A 21,008-nucleotide genomic window follows, 5' to 3' on the forward strand; every position below is an offset into this window, starting at 1 on the left:
TTACCAGATTCAAGTACATGATACTTTCTTATTAGCTATACCCACCATACTGTACATTAGCTCCCCAAATGTATTAATCTTACAGGTAGAAGTTATGCTCTCTGACTAACATCTTTGCATTCCCCCACCACCTAACCCTTGGTAACCGCCACTCTGTGCTGTTTCTCTGAGTTTGTCTTGTTTAGATTCTACATATAAGTCATGCCATAGAGTATTTGTCCTCTTTGTCTGAATTATTTTATACTTAGCATAATGCTCTCAAGGCCCAACCAAGTTGTGGCAAAACACAGATGTCCTTCTTCCTCATGGCTGAATAATATTCCATCACATACGCAGGGTGGGGCAAAAGTGGGTGCACAGTTGTTTGTATAGAAAACAAGACAATCATTAACAAATAATAATACAAGCACATTTTTTTGTGTTTTGGGTAGCTACAACTGCAAACCTACTTTTGCCCTGCCCTCTGTATACCACATCTTCTTTATCCATTTGTCTGGTGATGGACACTTAGGCTGTCATCATACCTTGTCTACTGAGACTGCTGCTGCAATGCACGTGGAAGTGCAGATACCTCGGCCAGGTCCTGATCCAATTCCTCTGGCTATAGACTCAAAATGTAGCGGACCCTGGATGGCTGGATCACGTGCTACTTCTAGTTTTACTTTCTTGAGGAGCCTCCATACTGTTTTCAACAGTGGCTGTACCAATTTACCTTCCTAACCGCAGCCAAGAGTGCACTAGGTTTTCCTTTAAAAGAACAGTGTACCTCCTTAGTGCTTTTAGGAAAATATAATTGCAGATTTGAAGTTTTAAAAAAGCTATTAAATTATTAGTAGGACACATTCTTAAATGACAGGCATTTTCTCCCCACAGATATTTTCTGCGGACGCAATCTTCCACGGTCTTGGTATCAACACGCATTATAAAAAGAGAAAATGACTGGATGCTTTGCTGAAGCCAGGGAAGAAAGTCACTCTAACCTAAGGACATTTTTCAAAGTACATATTCTCAGGATGACTGCCAACACCCCCCTTACCTCCCATTCCTGTCCCCAGCATCCTGACAAATACACAGTGAGTCAGAATCTCCTCACCGGGGACCTTGTAAGAAACCTGTGTCTTGTTTTGTATTTCATAAAAATGGATTTGTATTTGTTTTCTTTTCTAGATTGTGTTTCAATCCAAAGCAGTGGCTGTTCGTCAAGTGGCAGCTGTAAGCACTACACATGGGAGACATCACTGCTAATGTCCCCAGTCCTGCTACTAGAGCACAGACGGCTTCCTGCTTTCTTCAGAAGCCTCTCCCAGGCTGGACTCTTCTGTGTATTTTTTAAATTTATAATTCCAATGAACAAACCCTCTTTCGTGAATGTTCTCTCTCCTCATTGCCAACTCTCCATCGGCCTCTGCTCCCACTGCATCCCCACCCCCCCACCCCGTATCCAGTCTAGTTTTGGGATCTCAGCTGATCAAGCATCAGCTTTAACTACATTATCCTCAGCGTCTTCGCTCTCTCCCTCTCTTTTTTCCTGCCTCCCTTTCTGAATCTAATCTTTCTCAATGAAGAAATGACCTAATATCATTTACAGACATAAATAGGAAGAGAAAAAATACAGACAAAATATAAGAACATTAACCTTCAAATATAATTGAGATTTGTTGGTATGTTTAAGATTTCTCTTTAAGCCACACAACAGGAGCTATCTAAATAATGTGTGTTTCCATGAATACATTCTTTAGTTTTTCAGACCCATGCAGAAGAATCTTAGGAATCCACACTGTTACTCTAAAATTCTTTATGTAACAAGTTAACACCTTAGTACCCTCAAATGTCATCAAATATAGTCATATTCGGTCAAAAATAAAAACTGTAGGAAGTGAGGGTAGAATAATGCTTCAGAAAGTTGACAAAGGCAAACATACTGTCAAAACTCTGTGGATATTAGGCTTGTTTTTTCTCCAGGTCTTAAACATCCTCCTTAAATTTGGACTTTGGATTTTCTGAAACTAGAGTAGTCTGGTTTCTGAAGGGTGAAACTAACTTACGCCCTGGTCTACTTTGATCTTTATTACTACAATTAATAAAGTGTTTTTTCTTCCTGCAGCTAAAATATTTCTCTTGTACTGCAGTTCAAGAACAGCTTACTCTACTCCCATCACAGTGAAACATGTTTGAGGAAGAAAAGGTTAGTGAAGTAAATTCTGCAAAGTATTTCTTCTTAGTGAGAATCATCAATAATAGTCAAATTAACCAATCCTACAAATATCACAAATGTTTTGATTCAAAGTTCACTATCATTTACTCAAGCTTCCAAAAAGAAGGGCAGCAACAGCTGAGAAATTTATTTTATTATATAGGGAGAACAGTCACAAGAACAAAACTGCAAAACAAAATCTTTAAAAGGACTCCCATATTGTCCAGATGAGGAAATTAAGACCCAGAGAAATTAACTGCATTTTATTTATTCACACACTGATTTTTTTTATTCCAGTTTTGCAATCAGGTAACTTAACCACCAGTGGTAGATTTTACAAGCTGTGTTCTGCTTTTCATAGCAGCCTCTTTGGGGGTAAGTTCACAGCCATTCTTACTCTCCCTGACACACAAAAAGAGGACTTACGGAAGTTGGAATACACTGATTCCTCTCTCCATTAGCTATTTTGGCAAGGAGAATCACCAGGGCCCTAAATGGCTGGAATTACTGTTTTGCATTCTAGGGTTTCAAATACCCACTGCATTCCAGGCCTCCCATTATCTATTAGCTAGGAAATTTGAGAGTTGGCCATTCTGGGCTAGGTGCCTTGAGGAAATTGCTTATAGGTCAACCTGGCTTTATATAAAAGATATTTTTCCTGAAAAATTCTGTGCAACCATATGGTTTTAATCAATAAAATCTTATGTTCCATGTACCTGGGAAGGCTGTTTAAAGAATTTTATGATGGATCTTTTTGTAAAGTGGAAAAATCACCTTTCAACATACTCTTTATGTAAATTTAGATTTTCATGAATTGTAAGTTTGCATAAAACACCTGTCCCTGTTCATTTCTATAGAGAGGTTATATGAAACAGCTTCACGGAAAACTAGCTTGCTTGCTTTTTTCTCCCCTCCTTCATGCATTTGTTTTAAGAATATTTATTAGGCATCTCTTCTGTGTCATAGCACTTGCTGTAGGTTGATACCAGACACGACCCTCAAGGAATTTACATTATAATAGAGCAGTCAGTTACCAAATAAGTGTGTGTGTGTATATATGTGTGTGTGTGTGTATATATATATATATATATGTATATGTATATATATATATGCAATTGTAAGTTGTGAATAGTACTATGCAGGCTGTTAAGAGAGACAATACTAGGATATCGGTCTGTTGGGGAAGTGTTCAGTGAAGAAATGACATTCACACTGAGGCCATAAGGGTGAGAGGTTCAGACACGCAGAGATGGGAGGTGAGCCTTGTGGGTGGAGGACTCAGCACATGCAGAGGACGAGAGGCGGGAAAGGCTTGGTGCATTCCAAGCCGTGACAGAAGGTTAAAGTGGCCGAAGCAGCAAGAGCAGAGCAGGTACTCCCATGGGATCCAGCTGGAAAGAGGACAAGGACCATAGAGCGCAGGTCTGAGAGAAGCTTGGAGTTTATTCTAAGAGTGACAGCAAGTCATTTCTTCGTAATTCAAGGGACAGATATGCGAGTTAAGGAAACTGGGAGATTTTAGGAGTTGTTAGAGGGGAAACCAGGTCATTTTAGAAAGTGACACAATGTGATGTACATTTATTTATTTATTTTTAAAGATTCTATCTACTTATGTTTAGAGAGAGGGAAAGGCAGGGAGAAAGAGAAGTAGAGAACATCAGTGCATGGTTACCTCTTGTGTACCTCCACTGGGGACCTGGCCCACAGCCCAGGCATATCCCCTGATCAGGATTTAAAGGCGGGGTCCTTTGCTTTGCAGTACAATGCTCAATCCACCGAGCCACGGCAGCCAGGGCGTGATGTACACTATCACAGACCATGCTGGTTGCTGGAGTAAAAATCAGTAAGTGAAAGCAGTCCAGCTAGTTGGGGCCTGCTGCAGGGGTGTGGGGGAGAGACAATGTGGCTTAGTCTAGAGAAGTGGCCACTGAAACAAGAAAATAATAATATGGAAGTGGTGGGTCAAGGGAGAGGCATCAGAAGGTCACTTTAACATGATTACATCAAAGAACACATATGAATGACCCATGGACACAGACAAGAGTGTGGGGATTGCCTGAAGGAGTGGGGGTGGGCTGGCTGGAGGGGGATGAAGGGGGAAATACTGGGACAACTGTAATAGCACAAACAATAAATATACTTAAATTTTAAAAAGTGAACACAATTATTTTAGTGTGCCTTAAAAAATCCCAATGGATGGGCTGAGGACCAGGACAAAGTCCTGAGGAACTGTACTGTTTAAGGGCCGGATGGTAGGGGTGGTGGTAGGTATACAAAAGAGACAGCAAAAGAACAGCCAGAGAGACAAGAAGGAAACCAAGAGAGTGCAGTGCAAGGTATGAGAGGAGAAGAGTGCTGCAGGAGGGCGACATGGTCAACGGGCGGAAGGACACTGCCGAGAAGTCTGGGGAGGTGAGCAACGAGCAGAATCCATTAGATGCGGCACTTTGGAGGCACTCACTCGTTGCCTCCGTGAGGTTCAGCGGAGTGGTCTGAGTGGAGCCCACAAAGGAGTGATCTCCAGAACGACTGGCAGGTGAGTATCAAGTTTTGTGTCTGTGTGCACAACCACTGCCAGGAGTATAGCTGGTAGGATGGGAGCTGGAGGCACAGTGGGATGTTCAAGAAGGAGGTTTCAACTTGGCTGAGATTGAAGGACTTTTATTTACTAAGTGGGGAAAAATCATAGTGTGAATGGTTAGAAAAACAGAGAACAGAATAGTTTGTCTTTTTTTGGTGTGATAAAATATACACAACATAAAATTTACCATTTTAATAGTTTTTAAGTATACAGTTCAGTGGCAGTATGTACATTAACATTTTTGCACAACAACCATCACCCACCACCCATTTCCAGAATATTCCCATCACCCCTGACTGAAATTCTGTACCCACTAAACAGTAACTCCCCTTTTCCCCCTCCCTGGCTCCTGGTAATCACTATTCTACTTCCTGTCTGAATTGGACAATTCTAGTCTGTTTGGACTTCGTATAAACAGAATCATATAATATTTGCCCTTTGGTGCCTGGATCATTTCACATAGCATAATGTCTTTGAGGTTTATCCTTGTTATAGCATGTATCAGAATTTCCTTCTTCTTTTTCTAATCCTCACCCAAGGGCATGTTTCCATTGATTTTTAGAGGGAGAAGAGAGAAAGAAACATTGATGTGAGAAACATTCATTGGTTGCCTTCCACATGTGCCCCAACTGGGGACTGAACTCACAACCTAGGTATGTGCCCCGACCAGGAATTGGACCTAGGTAATATACCCTCACAACCTAGGTAATATACCCTGGCAAGGTTTCAAACTGGCAACCTTTCGGTGCATGGATCAATGCTCCAAGCAACTGAAGCACGTGGCTAGGGCAGAATCTTCTTCTTTTTAAGGGTTGAATGACCTACCATTCATTGTATGTACAGACCATATTTGTTTATCTATTCATCTGTGGCTATTGTGAATAATGCTACCTTGAACACTGGTTGCAGGAGAACAAAATTCTTTTTCTTTTTTTAAAATTTTAATTGTTGTTCAAGTACAGTTTTCTGCCTTTTACTCCCATCCCATCCCATCCACCCAGCCCTCCCCACCTCCCTCCCACTTCCATCCCCCTAGTTTTTATCTATGTGTCTTTTATACTTGTTCCTGTAAACTCTTCCCCTTTTCCCCTGAAATTCCCTCCCCTCTCCCCTCTGGTCACTGTCAGCTGGTTCTCTATTTCAGTGTCTTTGGTTATATTTTGCTTATTTGATTGTTTTGTTGTTTAGGTTCCTGTTAAAGGTGAGATCATGTGGTATTTGTCTTTTACCACCTGGCTTATTTCACTTAGCATAATGTTTTCCATTTCCATCCATGCTGTTGCAAAGGGTAGGAGCTCCTTCTTTGTTTCTGCTGCACAGAATTCCATTGTGTAAATGTACCACAGTTTTTGGATCCATTCATTTACTGATGGGCACCTAGGTTGCTTCCAACTCTTGGCTACTGTAAATTGTGCTGCCATGAACATTGGGGTGCATAGGTTCTTTTGGATTGGTGTTTCAGGGTTCTTAGGGTAATATCCTAGCCGTGAAATTGCCAGGTCAAAAAGCAAATCCATTTTTAGTTTTCTGAGAAAATTCCATAGTGTTTTCCATAGTGGTTGTACCAGTCTGCATTCCCACCAACAGTGCACTAGGGTTTTCTTTTCTCCACATCCTCTCCAACACTTGTTGTTTGTTGCCTTGCTTATGATGGCCATCCTGACCGGTGTAAAGTGGTATCTTATTGTGATTTTAATTTGCATCTCTCTGACAGCTAGCGATATTGAGCATTTTTTCATGTGTCTCTGGATCTTCTGTATGTTTTCCTTGGAGAAGTGTTTGTTCAAGTCCTTTGCCCATTTTTTTAAAAATTGAGTTGCTTATCTTCTTGAAGTGGAGGTGTATAAGTTCTTTATATATTTTGGAGATTAAACCCTTGTCCAAGGTATCATTGTCAACTATGTTTTCCCATACGGTTGGTTCTCTTTTCATTTTAATACTGTTTTCTTTAGCTGTGCAGAAGGTTTTTATTTTGATGAAATCCTACTTGTTTATTCTTTCCTTTATGTCCCTTGCTCTAGGGGACATATCAGTAAAACTGTTGCTGTGTGAAATATCTGAGATTTTTCTGCCTAAGAGGAGAACAAAATTCTTGATAAGGGAAGAAGACAGAAATATACAGAACCTCTGGAGAAATTGGCCATTTTTAAGATAGGAGGAAATTCAGAAAAAGAAGCAGCTAGGAGAGGAAATTAGTTTGTTTATAGAGTTGATAAAGAAGAAGTGAAGGCATTCCCGGGTAATTAATGTATCGGATAACTCGATACAACATGTGCATGAGAATGGTTTCTATGCATAAAATAAGATTTCTCGGTATAAATTAAGAAATCAAAGGAAGTAGAATGTGTTAGACTGGACTGGGATATGGAGGACCTAAACCACCACCTATGCTGGAACAAAGAAGGTATGTGTCACTGGTTGAATACCTGACTACGAGGTTCTCTATTATTGGAAGCTACTGAGGCATAGCTGCTGGCCTCTTGCTGGAAACTGGTTGAATCCTCGCTGCCCACCCCTTTCCCTCCAGCTTTTCCCAGAAACAAGGCCCACAAATCTCCCAGACTTTCTGAAACCTAATCAGCCATCCCTGATCTGAGGACATTGTCTTGCAAACACCTATACCCTGGACACCTGGGGCAGATCAGCAGGTCACCCACCCTCCCCAGGGGTGTGCTACACACCCTTAAAAACCCTCCTACCCTCTCTCTTTCTGCTGAAGTCTGCTTGGGCTCAGCCTGCCAGGTGGCAGTGTCCCACCTCCAATAAAAGCCTTTTATTAGACCCTTTAGAATCCCAGGCCTTTCTCAGCCACCTCGGCTACCTGACAGAATGCACAAGGTGGGAAAGAACCTCAGAAAGGGTGATAGAAAACTATCAACAACAGGTGGAACTCATGGTGTGATTTTGCCTAGGTTGGGAGCCTTTAAACAGCCAATAGAGGAACAGAATTCAATAATGGTTCATTCATTCACTCTGTCCTCTACTGAACAGACATCATACATCATATGGTTTATGTATATAGAATGTAACCATTAACAACATCAACTGTCAGGTAAAAATCAACTCTTCAATCCAATGAACAAAACAAGCCCTCAGCATCCTACTGTTTGCCATATAATAAAGATTTTAATAAGATTCTTGGTAAGGTATTCCTTAATTTCTGAGCAAATATTTTTCTCTATTTCTCTTTCTTTCCTTGAGTTTTCTACATAATGACGACATTCAAATTCTTCATAGATTCCCATGCACACTGACAAATAATCCAAATACTCAATATGGATAGCTCTATTTCCGGCTTTTTCCATGTTTATTCTGTCATTTAATTCATGTCCTAATTCTGCTAAGTAGTGTCTGTCTACAGCTTTTCCCCTATATCCCACTGAGAAGGTTATGCAGCCATTAGCACACATTCTTCTTCCACTTAGTACCCATACTGTGTAAAGCAATCCCGAACAATGGCTTAAGAGGACTGAGAAAGCAGGGCAAGAAAAAAGTTCAGACGCCCTTACTCCAAATTAATGGTGAACTACATATCCAAGGAGAGTTGAAAGTTTGGAACAGAATGCATTTTTCCTTCTCCAATCAGGAAATATCTTTAGATATCAATGGTGCATTTGGAAAAGGCTACAAGATCCAACTCACCATTTACATTAAACTTGGAAACCTCTGGAATGATGTCAGATGAGAAAATGCACAAACCTCACGGTCCTGATATTTTCTGGACCCGGATAAGGGTTCATTCTCCCTGTAACTAGCTGACTTACAAACTGCCCATGATATTGTCTCAGCATTTTATAAATTACACAGTTCGAAACAGCTGAAGTAAAACACAGGGGTGGAGAAGTTCAAAGACCTTTGACTACATTTCCATACTTTATTCTGAAATTCACTCATAAAAGGTTTCTGTTGGCTGATGTATTCAAATTGGGTTGTACATTAGCATATGCATATGCCAAAGAAGTTAACTTCCATGTATTGTAATCTCATATGGTTGTGTGCACTTCAGCTTCTGCTTCTCTCTAAAATGTATGTCACAAAGGTCTTTACTTGTTTACCTCAGGTCGTTCCCACCGTACTGAGAGTTAATGCATTGATAAAAATTCAGTGAAAATTCACCAATTAGAGAGTTTTCCCTCCTTTTGGTGGGTACCTAAGGGCACTGCCTGCTTTTATGTTAATGCTATTGATAGAATAATGAACACATTTGTGTTTGTTGTAAATCAACCTTGATTAACAAAGGAAAATACTCAGTTTTATTTTTAGCGTTCCACAGCATGCGTGATCGCGGCGGCCGACGCCTGCGCCTGCGCAGCAGGGTGGGGCACGCTGTGACACCCCACACTTTGCAAAACGGAGGCGCTGTGTTTGCGCTCCGTCAGGTCCACACCATGGCATGGGGAAGGAGACAGGGATTTGCTTTACAGGCTGTGTTCCCAAGCAGAAGCTGAGCTGATGATTTTTCTAACAAGCGAGGAAGAACTCAATCTTAAAAATCTTACTTGTTTAACTGGATGGAGCAGTTGAAGCCCTACAAGTAATTTTTTGAATTAAAATTTTAATTTCTGGCATATTGTTTAGACATTTATTTGTGGTACGTTCATGTGTTTCCAAGATGAAGGCAAGCCCTAAAAACAACAAACATGTTTAATCCCACTGATATCTGTATCCACTACTTTCCGTGAGGCCAACCTTCCCACCGAACCTAAAACAGCCACTTTCCTCTGGGCTGTCCCTAACTCCAGGATGTGACTCTCATATTGGTGGCCCTGGCCACTCTTCATTCCGAAGCAGGGAATCTTCAGATCTCAAATGTGCTGATGTTTGTTGTTTAGGAGTGAAAAGCAGGGTGTGGTGGGGAGGAGGGGGCGTGGGGGGTGATTCTTAGGACATTCTTACAATGTCCTAAGATCTCTGCCTAAGAGGATAAAAACATCTGCTGGGTGGAATCCTGGGCACCTCTCTGGCTCAATTTAACTGCTGGGAATCCTTAAGCTAATTTGCTTTCCCTGACTGAGGAGCTAGGAAACAATGAGTTTGGAAATACCAGATACATTTAAAGTGATTCTAGGGGGTCCAGAAAATACGGTAAAGCAAAACACACATCACTTATACTCTATCTTCCTAAAAATAGGCAAGTGGAAACGGTCTCTGGAAGACCAACTTGTAAGGAATTTGGGAACCACTGGACAGCTACTTTTGCCAAGTTTCTTTTTTACCCCTTTTTGTAGCAAATGAAAAGTCTACTGTGAGATTATTGAAGCATCACTCTGTTAGGAAAAAGAGGGGAAACATGAAAAAGCAGCCAAAAAGTAAAATTAAATGAAAATAAGCCTGAATGAGTGAGCAAGAATGATAAAGACACTAAAAAGGTATGATTTTGAGATCCACACAGGGACTATAAAAAGCTTATTACCTGTCACTGCCACACTGGGTTTGAAGTTATTCTATCCCTATGCTTTTCAGGAGAAGAAATACTCTTCAGGAGCACAGTGAACTTTGATTAATTGCTTTCATACGCACTCACTGGCTTTGAGACATTGTAGGCAAGAGCCTTAGAGAATCAGACTAAATGCTTATGATTTCTGGGAAATATACTTAACAGGAGCATTAAGGAACTAGATCTTGTTGCATTTTTGTTTTCTTAGTGGTTAGAAAGGCTTTTCTTTTGATTAAATGTTTATTTCAAAGCAGGAGAACATGTGGCTTCCTCCTTTTTATTTTTATGACTCTTAAGTGGGTCTTGGAGCATCTCTGAAGGCTACGAGAGTGCAAAGGCACGACTGAAGGCCGGGCACAAACTCCCAGTACCGATTCAAACCAATCGCAGGGCGGGAATTCCAACTCTGGCTCACAGCCACGTGCTCTGTTCTCACTTGTGTGACCACGGCATCCCTTCTTCCTCTTTCCTTCTGTTTTCTCTACCTCTATGTCCCAGAAACCCAAAACACAAGAAAAGGAAAGAGTGTTCTGAGACCAAATCCCACCTCATGCCTAAACTATTTTTCTACCAGCTGTGGGAGGTTCCCCAAATGCAAGGGCTTTCCGGTGATCAGCCTGCTGGGCTCTCTCCATACTGAACACGGATTCATCCTGCAGAAGGAAATAACCCCCACCTCCAACCCTGTAGGAAATGGCTGTGAGGTTCACTCACTGGCAGGTGGGGTCATTTCAGCAAACTGCCTGGGAAGGGAAAAACTGACTCATGTCAACGAAATTAAATCCAGGGAGGGCTAACCTAAATTCTGTAGAAACTGCAGACCTCAGCTACACACTGTAAATATACTGTAAAATACAACTTATAGTCCAGTATCACAAATTAATGTCTATGTAATTTGCATTAATTCCAAGACCAGAAAAACAAATGAGAGTGCCTTAACCTGTTATGTGTACAGAACAAAAGGATAATATTAAGAAATGACTGATTTTTTTTTGGTGGGGGGAAGTATACAATTACTATTGGAAGGACTATTTTAAAGGAAGTGCTGGATGTTACTGCTCCATCTTCAGAAGTTGAGAGAAACAGGCCACACTTTCTTTTTCCGGAATTCATCTGCACTAAATAAGAATAAAGTGATTGAGCTCCAGATCCAGTCTAATGGGAGTAAAACTTATCTTTATAACTCTGATTAAACAAAAAAAAAAGATCACTTCTTTGATGCCCAAATTAGCATCTTTTCTCTAGCATACTGAATTAATTAGTTGAGTGACAAAAGAATTAGTCCATGTAGGATCAAAGCTGAAATCATATTTATCTGAAATTTAAAATTAAGAACACAGCATTAACCCTCTATAGCTCATGTAATACTCTTTTATGTTCTATATATTCTAAACCTTCTGCATGTCACACAAAGTATAACTTGGGCTTTTTAAAACATTCTTTTATTTTCTTTTTAATATATAAAATATTCCCTAAAAAGACAATGAGAAGATCAAAGAATTTTTTTCCTGGGGGTGGAAAACTTTTCCATTGTACCATAAAAGTCTTAAATTATGTGGCTTTTTTTTGTCAAGCATTTATTGTACAAGTACAAAAGAAGCAAAATAATTAATGCATGTTAGGGCTGGTAAGAGAATCTTAAACAATAGAAAAGAGTTATTATATTGATTCTCAATAAATGATACTAAGTTGGAAACTGTTCTTAAAGGTAGAAGCTCTCTTAACTGGGATTTTTTTTCTGTAGAAGAAAAAGCAATTTTGAATAAGGGAGAATTGTTGGGGGTTAATGTCTGGGACGTCTGAATTTACTGGAACTCGCACTTAATGGTTTTAACATTTTTTGATGTGCACAACTTTTTATGAAACAAAACAAACTTGGGTGGGCATATTTATCTTTAGTCAGGATGGGATGGAAAGAGGATTCAGGGAAGGAGCACAGAGCTGGAGGAGGGTCTGTGCTGATGCTACTAGCTGTATTTGGGGTAGGGCTCTATTTTAACCATTGCAGAAGTGTGAGGTCCTCCAGGGCTAGGGCTGGGTCTCTATGTTTTCTTGTTTATGTATATATGCATTCATTCAATGATACTTGCTGAGCACCTATTTAGTGCCAGATTCTCTAGTAGGGTATAAGTAAATTAGTCAAGCATGGTCTCTGCTCTCATTCTTAGTGTGTAATACACAGTAAAAATTCAACAGCTACTGCTGAGCTGAAGTGCAGATGCAGTCTGGATTTCAGAGAGTATATCACTTGTCTCCTTTTTTTATAGCCTCTATCCTAGAAGGACCCAATGGTTCCTCATAATTCAGCATGTTGCCCCCACTAAAAGCTCCCAAGCTAGAAAATGCTTTCCCTATAAAAACATAAATCACCAAACCAGCTTAATCTGGGTGTGAGAACTGCTAGTCACAACCTGGATGTCTATAGCCACAGCAAGATCAAACAGGACAGATTGTTACTCACAGGAAAGGCAATGAACACTTGGCTACCTAAGTGTCACGGGGGCACTGAGTCACCTTAGGTACCTATCTCATGATGACCAGTTCTTTCATGCTGTAGAAACACCTTGTTTAAAAACACCAGGCTAAGTTCTAGAATGATATTTAAACCCACAGCCATCATTAAAGATTTATAATTTGCAAGATGTCATCTATAAAAAACGTGATATCTATCTCATACTTAGACCTTTAATTTCAGAGTTGCAGAAACGATGACCTCTTTCATCTTGGGTTTCAAACAAAGATCTGTGTGAGGTAGTTGCTGGATTCTCTAGAGTTTTGACACTACTCATCTTTGTCATGAGTTCATCCTGTCCTTGACAGAATTCCAAATACTAGTACCTCCATCTGGACTCCTGGCGAGAAGAGTTCTTTTAGGACAAAGAGATAATTTTAAAACTTTGAGCCATAACTTAGTTTATAAGGCAAAGGATCAGATTTCAATATTTTTTGTTAGATTTGAGTAAAGTTAATATTCCTTTTATTCTACAAGTCCCTTAAGAGTAGGTCATAAAACTGAATTGATCCTCAACACTGAATGGGCTGATAAGAAAAATAAATACCTATCCTGAATGTTTCCAGTGAAATTATACATAACACTTTGCTTATTTGGGCCTAAAAGTCACAAGTCTAAAGGATCTTTTCAAGTCTGTGTTGCCTGCAAGAGTCTCTATTCAGTTTGCAAAAGTCTAGAAACTCCCTTTCCCTTTGCTTTACTTGAGCTTGAAAATTTGAGACCCATGAATAAAGAGGGTGGCCAAGTACAAAATGAGGTCTGATTGATTATCTTAAATAGGATTTCTGTTTACTCACTAAATCACACAGTAAACATTGTAGGCATCTTCCAGGTCCCAGGACACCTTATCCTGATGGAGCTCTGCCCAGTGACAGTCACTCAAGGGCTATAGAGCAATTGATGTTTTCCTTTGTGCAGAGGGGCCAGGGCAAAAGACAGTAATGTTTTTCATAGGAATAGATTTCCTGTGGGATTTTAATATCATTTTATAAAGTGGATATAATCTAATTCTCCAGCAATAGAACATCACTAAAGAAAGTACATTCAGCATTAAACAACAACAACAATTTCATTTCTGACAAGATTTTCTAATCACCTATAATTCAAAAAGAGCTATTACTAGTAACACACAAACATAAAAGTATGCTTTCACCTAGAAACGTATAGTGGCTTAGCACAGTGATGATTTACAATTTGACCAAAGAAATCAGAAATTGATTTATAGTCTGTCCAAAACATCAGGCTCTTATTTGCTTGTCCACTAGACTGTGAAACTACTATTCTGCTATGTAAGTATATTTTCTTGTTCCTCTCTTTCCTGTACCAATGGCTAATTTTTCTTTTCTTCAATATCACAGATGAATAATTCTCCCCCGATTCTTGATATTGTTCTACAGTTCAAAATGGCTGCCACTGTTCTTACAGAATCATAAAAGAAACCAATGCTAGGAATGTTATGGATACCATTGTTATTGTTAATGTTATGTAATTAAATGCACTATCCTATAAAGTACATAATTAAGTAAATCAGAGGTCTAAGCCTCTGAGTAGAGAATTCCAGATAGGATTTTTTCTGAGCATTTCTTTAAAAAAATGTAGGCGAATCAACCAAGTGAATTAGCTTACGGGTGTTTCTTTATCTCTGGAGCTATTTTTAAATATTAAATCAGTGTTGGATCCCATCATCTAAAAGGAATGTTATTGGGAGCGTTACTTTTGCCCAGCTCCATGTTTATTCAGATGACAGAAGTGTCTCCTAATCTGCCACAAGTCACCGGTCGCCTGTGTTTCGGAGAGGCCCTGGAAGGCTGGTGCAGGGCACACAGCAGCACTCGGATCACCCGGCACACCTGCAACCTGTATTTGGCTTCAGATTTAATGCTTCTGGTCTCCTCAGGTTATTATTTCTAAACTCTACAACCTAATATTGAGGTGACTTCCAAAACTCATCCTTTTCACAAACACTGCAGTCCTATTTGATTCTGGAGAAACCCAGGGTATTTGTGTTTTTCATTTTGGAAGGTTATTTGCAAGCCCAGAGCAATATATTATTTCAAGTGTGACTAAGCTGTTATCATTCATTTTACACCAACCCTAACACTTTCTAGGACCCATCCTTCTGAGTTCTGTGGGCTCATGAATCCAGTCAATCCAGGGATAAAAGAACAATAAATCCAACCATTATCTCAGTTCTGTAAAAGTAATATTTGAGTGCATTAGTAACAAAGAAAAAAGTGAACTAGAATAATGTACAGTTTGGTGAAGAAAAGTCTGAACTTAACATGTTTAGTATGTTTAGCAAGTTAGGGGGAAGAGAGGTGGTCCTAAAATGGTGGCATTAATGGATCCCAACTCAGGAGATTCATGAATAATGATCCTAAAGCAATTCATTAATAGGTTGCATCTAAAATAATGATTATTTATCCACTCATCTACTGATGGGCACTTCAGCTGTTTCTAGCACTTGGCTGCTTTAAATAGTGCTGAGATGAACATGGGGTGCATAGGTTGTTTTGAAGGGGTGTTTCAGGATTGTTTGGGTATATTGTGTGTATGTGTATATATATATATATATATATAGTATATATACTATATATATAATAAAACATATTTTATGATAAATATATAATAAAACATTGTGTACATGTATAAAATGTTTATATGATTTTTTTACAATAAATATAGAAAATGTACAATTAAAAACTGTGGTACATCTACACATAGAATACTACCCAGAAGAAAAAAGAAGGAATTCCTGCCATTTGTGACAGCATAGATGGAACTGGAGACCATTATGCTAAGTGAAATAAGTTAGTCAGTGAAAGACAAATACCATATGACCTCACTTATAAGAGGACTCTAATAAAAAAATAAACTAATGAGCAAAATGCAACCAGAGGTATAGAATCATGGAAAAGATGGACAGTAATGAGAGGGGACGGCAGAGGGAAGACTGACTGAAAGAAGGTGAAGGGAGCAGTCAGAGCACACATATGCACGACCCATGGGCATGGATGATGGTGAGGAGACTGATCACGGACGTGGGGGTGGGCTGGTTGGAGGGGGCAAAGGGGGAAAAAGTGGGACAACCTTAATAGCATAAACAATAAAAGAAACAAGAAAATAATGATTGTTTGATGTGGCAAAATTTTCAAGGTTATTCATAAGTACTTTGAAATATAAAATTCCATTAAGAACTTACCGTGTAATACATAAAACCATGATTGTTTATTTATTTATTGAATCTACATTGGATTTCTACATAAGATATGCATACTACATATTGAATTGTCATAAATACCAATATACTGTAAAATAAATTTGTTCAATAAATATTTTTAAAATATCACTTATTATGTATCTGGGGAAAATATTCCATTTGCATTTTTAGTTATAAAGAGATTTGTATACAAAGTGTTCTTATTGTTTCAAAAATTGTGAATTTATAGAAAGTCACTTAAGGCTAGAGGGAACTTTGCCATCACACTTTTCCAACCCTTCTCAAAGCTTAGAAACTCATGTGAGTTGCCTAAAGCCACACTGGTAGATGGGACCAAACAGGGACTTGAATCCTTCAATTCATTACAAAGTCTTTCCATCCCATGATGTTCCCCAATTTTTGTACATATGTTATGAATTATTCACCCAAAATTCCAAATCCTTAAAAAAAAACCCTATTCAATGAAATTTAGTGGTTTTTTTTGTAAGTTCCAATTGCCCAGAAATGCAATTAGTTGTAATGACAAGGTCCAATTTAGTAACTACTTGGCCAAATACAATGTGCCAGCCAATGTGAGGCCTTGATGACTTTTCCATGATCTTACGCTCCCTTGTTCACTGACATCCTTACCCTGTCCACAGGCAGACCCTTAATGTGTGCCAGCTGATTTGACCAGATTGCTAAGAAACAATTACTTATTATTTAGCTCAATTGGCTAGACCACTGTGGTAACAGGGTCAAGGTCATGGGTTGGCTCCCCTGGGTGGGCCAGTTAACTTGGACCTATTCCATAACCACAGGCTCTACCGCCAATACAGTCTTACAAATATGTGCCAGTGGTCAAAAGGGCACTCTCCAAGAATGTGCGGACGGAGCAGCACAAATCCATCAATTCTCCCAGAAAAGAAGTTCAGTGCCAGTTTTGTTGAATGCATGTGAATGAATATTAACATTTTCACAGGTGAAAGACAGAACATGGTTCCAGATTTTGTAATACTATAGAACGGCAAACCTAGTGTTTTAAAAGAAATGTTTAGAAAACAGGAAAGCCTATGGTGAAACAAATTTAGGCAAGCATTTGAGATTCACAGAAAAAGTTTTAAACGTGAGCCAATGATTTCTACCAGCTTTTTGGAAAGTTACCAAATTTGGTCCATCTTTGTGAAATATCTTGATCTTTAGAAATTGGCGGATTTGTAATTAAAAAACAATAGCCTATGGTCCAAACATGAGTTATCTGTGAGCTGAATTCAGGCTGTAGTATCCCATTTTGCAAACACTGGTGTATCTAAGCACCTATGTATGTATTTATATCTATGTATGTATATATGAATTTTAATGACTGTGGTTACCTTAAGTAAGTATAATTCATTGAGCCTTTCACTGATCGATGCCTACCGCTCAGCTCCTGGCGAATATTGAAGCAAGGGAGTCAGAACTGACGTACTCAAAACAAAGATGTGCTACTTTTCAATGGGACCATTATGTGACTAGAAAGAAAGGTTATTATGGATTGAAATTATTGGTGATCAACCTGTAGATAAGGGAGGATCACACAGCCTTCTACAACTCAGCCCAAATATATTTTCAAATAAAAAACACATGAATTATCCATGTTTTCTTCAGAAAGCCTTGTATGGGAATTCATAAATCACCAGGGCTAGAACAGTAAATTCTGTCTAATAACATAGTTTTGCAGTTTAGACCTTATATCCAATGTTAAAAAATTAAAATAAAACTTTTTTCTACACAAATTCACACTACAGAGCAATCTTTTCAATATCAGTCAAACCTGCCCTTAGGTGGCTAATAGAGAGGGGGAAATATATTCTCATTTCTCGCCAATGCAGGCCACAGGGACTCAGAAAAGGAAGGCACATGATGTAAATATGAAAAGTACCAGAAAAAAAGTACTAGTTATACTCAGTAGCATTAATGATTTACTGCTAGCTGATTAACTGATATATGACAATGCCTTATGGATTCCTGCAAACTAATTAAATTATATGTCTCACAAAATACAGGCTAATCAGATTTCTTACGTCAATGGACTAAACAGGCCTATCAATAGCCTAAAAATATGGAATTCATTCAGAGAGTATTTATCAAACACCTATTACATACTAGGCTCTGTTCTAGGTGCTGGAGAGGAAGACATAGGTTCAATACTATTTCTGAAGGATTTACAGTGTAGTGAATGTGTCTTGAGCCTGAATGAATATTTCTCCGACTAAAAAGACAGGACACGAGGGCTGTCAGAGTCACCGCAGCAATGTTAGAGGAGTTTGACGGGTGATCTTTCTGGTTAATGACCTTAATTTTGTTTATTTTGCAGTTTTGAAAATCTGATTCAAATTAGGATCCTTCCTCCCGGGAAATGTGCGTACTCCAGTATACACACATAATTTCCAGAAGATCACAGATCCCTAAAAGACTAGCCACGCGTCCCCGTCCGTGGATGTACGTTACAAAGATCTGCTTTGGTGCAATGCAGACTTGCCCAGCAGACACGTTAATGCCACTCTTGGCAGCGAAGAGCACACAAGTAGCTGCCAGAGACAACAGAGCTAGGAGGCTGGTATTTTCCGAGTAGGAACACATTCTTTTCGGTAGACTTTTCAGATGGACCATCAGTCTAGCAGTGAATCAACAAGTGCCAAGCATTAAACGGAAATCCAAAATGAGCCAAAGATACATAATCCCTACTCAGATCTATTTTGCTAGAGTGCAATCAATTCTCAGTGACACAGAGGCTTTTTATCTACTATATAGATTACCCACAGCCTGGGCTTTCCCTTTTTCTCTGCCTTCCGTTTTTATGGTCACCTGAGGACTCATTAGTGCTTCTACCAGAGGATGAGTAGAGGAAGGAAAAGGATATAAAACTTAAAATGAGTCAATTCTGCTACCTTTAAGTAGTTGGGGGAAGAAGAAATAGCTATTACAAGGCTTGTATTTTATGTGAAGATTTCAATTATCCATACTCTCCCTGTCAATCTTACCCCAAATAATTAAGGGCTGGCTCTAATCCTCCTTGGAATGTTAAAGTGATTGATGGTTGTAGAAAATAACCACAGTAAATAAAAGATAAGGAAACTCTGTCCTAAAGAAAGATAAAAACATACTTTCAAAGTCACAGTTACAGAGTCCCAAGGAGCATCAATCCTGGGAGCAACTGTATGAATATGTACAGTAGATGCAAGAACCAGGGTCACAAATTATGTCATAAGAAGGGGGTAAGCATCCACACAATGGAATACTGTTAACACAACAATGCAGATGAACTTCGAATGCATTTTGTTAAATGAGAGAAGCCATTTCCAAAGGTCACATATTGTCTAAGTCTATTTGTGACACACTGGAAAGGTGAAACTATAGAGATGGAAAACAGATCAGTGGTTTTGGGGAGTGGAGGGGAGAGTTGGTGGCTGTGGTACTGTTCTGTGTCATCACTGTGAAGACATGACTCTTTGTACTTATCAAAACTCCTAGAACTGAATACAACAAAAAGTGAATTTTACTGTGAATATTCAAAACAATCAACTAAGATGTGGGGTGAGGAGTTCCCCAAATAGGAATACAACTATAACAAATGAAGCTAATTATATTACAAAAAACTAACCTAACCGCATTGAAGGGCTTGGAAATAAAAGAACTAACCTAAGTAACATGGAAAAACAGTATTTTACTAGCTGTGATAAGAGGAAAGACAAGCTCTGACTGGTATGGCTCAGTTGTTTGAAGTATCATCCTGTACACCAAAAGGCCGTGGGTTTGATTCCCGGCCAGGGCACGCACCCAGGTTGTGGGATTGGTCCCCAGGTGGCGCGTGCATGGGGAGGCGACCAGTCGATGTTTCTCTTTCACATCAGTGTTTCTCTCTCTCTCTTTCTAAAATCTCCTCAGGTGAGGGTTAAAAATTTTTTTAAAGAGTAAACACAAAAAGAATTATTACACAAATACTATAGTTAGTACAAGGGTATGAGCTAGCAATTCTGAAACAACTGTAGGTGTATACTAAAACAGTAAATGAGAAAGTAAAAAGCCAGCTTTTTTCCCAGCATGAAAAAGAAATTACAAATGAGAAAAAGGAGAAAAGGCTACAAGAACATTGTGTTGCTGGCATTGGAATGGGTGGTATCAGCATAAACTTGCAGTTTTTAAAAGCATACACCGATTCAGAAATAAATATAGATGTGTGTGTATGTACAGGCTAGCGTAAATACATACGTTTCCAAAGTCTGCCTGCTGAGAAGGTCTAGAGGCAACGACTCCAGCGTGAGCCCTCCTAGAGCCCAGAGCTTGGTTTCTGAGTGGAATTCTCTAATGAAAGGAATCGGGCCTCCTAGGGAAAGTGGTGATTCCCGGGAGGTGCCAAGGAAAACATGAGATGATGCTGGAGCATCACACAGAGTCAAAAAGTAAGAAACTTCTAAAAAAAGCCATGGCAAATCAAAAGGGAAGGGAGCGATGCTGAAAGAGCTCCCAGTAGCCAAGGCTGGAATCATCCGACCAACAAAAATAATGATAGGACTGAATTATAACCCAAGGAACAAAACATCCATGAGTCTCTAATGATACAGAAACTGGATAAATAAATGAGTGGTAAGGGGAGAGAGCACGGCTCTTGGTTAGAGAAGATTTCCAATTAGTGAATGTAGAAGGAATAAATAAAATAAAAATGGTTATTGAAAAACCATAGTAATAAAAGCTGCCGATAAGTGCCACTGATGGATGCTAAAATTAGTAGGTGAAAGAATTGAGGAGAAACAGTGTACTAGTCTTAAAATATCTCCCCCATGGTATGTGTTAATCATAAAGGGAAAAATAGTCACTTTGCAGGGAAGAAACCCAAGAGGCACGACATTAGTGACAGGATCAAGACGCACATCACCAGCTCTAAGACACAGCAACATCATGTGCTTTCTGAGGGGCACCTTGCTTCTTTAGCATTCTGGCCAAAAATACTCAACCTCAATCTAATCATGCTAAATCATTAGATAAACTCAAACTGAGGGGCGTTCTACAAAGCACCCAAAACTCGTCCAGGTGTCAAGGACACGA

At 39.3% G+C, this 21,008-nt stretch overlaps 1 protein-coding gene across 1 annotated transcript in view; it reads right to left on the reverse strand.

The window, feature by feature from the left end:
- Window positions 1-21,008, reverse strand: part of PARD3B (par-3 family cell polarity regulator beta) — a 976,716-nt gene that overhangs the window by 186,987 nt on the left and 768,721 nt on the right. The window lies entirely within an intron of this gene.

Source organism: Sturnira hondurensis, unplaced genomic scaffold, assembly GCF_014824575.4.
Source record: "Sturnira hondurensis isolate 20B ecotype Veracruz unplaced genomic scaffold, ASM1482457v3 Scaffold0004136, whole genome shotgun sequence".
Classification (NCBI taxonomy): Eukaryota; Metazoa; Chordata; class Mammalia; order Chiroptera; family Phyllostomidae; genus Sturnira; species Sturnira hondurensis.